We start from the raw sequence: 2,138 nt of genomic DNA, 5'->3' as shown, positions 1-2,138 counted from the left end.
GGAGACGCAAGAGGGAAGGGATATGGGGATATATGTATACATATAGCTGATTCATTTTGTTATACAGCAGAAACTAACACAGTATTGTAAAGCAATTATACTCCAATAAAGATGTTAAAAAAAATGTTCCTGTAATATTCACCAGCCAGATTCTGCCATCCTGTGTGTAAACAGATCAGTGGTTCTGATCATTTAAAATTCCAGTTTCAACTGCCTTTCTCCCTTTCTCTAAAGCAGGGTCGCCAACCCCCAGGCCACGGATCGGTACTGCTCTGCGGCCTGTTAGGAAACTGGCTGCACAGCAGGAGGTCATCAGCGAGTGAGCAAAGCTTCATCTGCCACTCCCCATCACTTGCGTTACTGCCTGAATCACCCGTCCTGCCACCCGTCCACAGAAAAATTGTCTTCCACAAAACCCGTCCCTGGTGCCAAAAACGATGGGAACCGCTGCTCTAAAGTACTTAGGCTTATCCTGGTTTGCTAATGAAAACCCAGGACTAGAGCCTTTCAGCTTTGTGTGTGCAGCTAATTGGAACTTCAGGGATGCAACAAATAAGTCAATTAGCATTCACTAGCATGCACTTATCTAGCACCTGCTGTGTGCCAAACCCTGCACAGTGCTTGTTCGGTTTCCTAACAGGTTGCAGAGAGAACGTGGTAAGTTAAAGAACACTGCGGTTGGTGTCAAAAAGCCTGAGTGTGAGTACTGCTTTTCCACTTAACTACTTTGAAGATCTTGGGCAATTCACATCAACTTGGAACCTTGGTTATTAATTAATAGGAGGCTCTAATTTTTCAGGTCACAAACGCAGGTGTGAAGACAAATGTATATCTTTAATTTTTCTACCACTCAACTCCTTTGGGTCCCTATTCTTCTGGATGGCAGACATTTAAACTCATTGAATTTATTATTATTTTTTAAATTTATTATTATTATTATTATTTTTTCAGCTGCACCACACGGCATGCGGGATCTTAGTTTCCTGACCAGGGATCGAACATGTGCCCCCTGCAGTGGAAGCACAGAATCTTAACTACTGGCCCACCAGGAAAGTCCCTAAACTCCTTGAATTTAAGTAATCACACTCATATAAGAGAGTCTCTGTCCCTAGAATATCCTTCCCATTTCTCCCCAGAGCTATTGCTGAGTCCCCAGGGTTCATGGAATACTTGGAGGGAACAATGATGGATCAATACTACTTATCCACCTGTGATCCACTAATTCTCATATGCTCTTTGATTCTTGGTTCCTGACTCCTCCAGAATAAGTTCCTTTTTCTCCTTTAAGACCTCTCCAGGTCTTCCAGCTGCAGGACAACCTTAGTACTGCAGTGGGAATGGAAGGGAGAAATTTTAGACTTCCCGGCAGTGTGCTACAGGACCTGACGAGGAAGCTTCAGGCCCCGGATCATAAACAGCCCATCTGGCATTCATTCTCTCCTCACCTGGACTTGCTTGGATGGAGAGGCTTCTGAGACCTTGTGATTTTCTCAGACTCCATCCAGAAAGCAATGCACTGGCCCCTGCTGGTGTACAAGGAACTTTGTGCAAATTAGAGAAAACGTGTCCATTCTTTGTGGATGAACTGCCAAGATGCACCTCTTCTGGGCAGACCAATTAGGAGAAGACTTCTTTTCCCTTGGTCTGAAGGCTTGTGGAGCAGTGTGCAAGCTGGATTCTCAGTCTGTTTTCTCTGGTCACAGAATTGTCCTATTCTCTTTTTCGTTGGGTATGACAGGCTTTTGATATACACGATGACTCTCCTCTCAAGTAATTGTCACAGCCATGCATATCAAAAGATTATTTGGGGGACTTCCCTGGTGGTCCAGTGGTTAGGATTCTGCACTCCTAATGCAGGAGGCCCAGGTTCGATCCCTGGTCAGGGAACTAAGATCCCATGAGCCATGTGGCGTGGTCAAAAAAAAAAAAAAAAAAAAGGAAGAAAAGAAATGAAATTGCAAAAAAAAAAAGAGAGATTATTTGGGAACTCAGAAGTCAAGACTGTACAGTTCCTTCCTCTCTGTGTTTCTGTGTGACATATTTACCTAAGGTGAGGGATGCTGCAAGCTCTTATGATCCCAGAGGAGTGGGGATCACAAGCTTAAGGACATACTTGGGGACCATGGCAGCCGTGGAGG

At 44.3% G+C, this 2,138-nt stretch overlaps 1 non-coding gene across 1 annotated transcript; it reads left to right on the top strand.

The window, feature by feature from the left end:
* The first annotated feature begins 1,814 nt into the window (after positions 1 to 1,814).
* Positions 1,815 to 1,887, top strand: TRNAR-CCU (transfer RNA arginine (anticodon CCU)). Its single transcript has one exon. It is a non-coding gene; the product is annotated as a tRNA-Arg (tRNA).
* Positions 1,888 to 2,138: the final 251 nt, after the last annotated feature.

The sequence above is a fragment of the Physeter macrocephalus genome, chromosome 1, assembly GCF_002837175.3.
Source record: "Physeter macrocephalus isolate SW-GA chromosome 1, ASM283717v5, whole genome shotgun sequence".
NCBI lineage: Eukaryota > Metazoa > Chordata > Mammalia > Artiodactyla > Physeteridae > Physeter > Physeter macrocephalus.
This window is presented reverse-complemented; position numbering and strand designations above follow the sequence as displayed.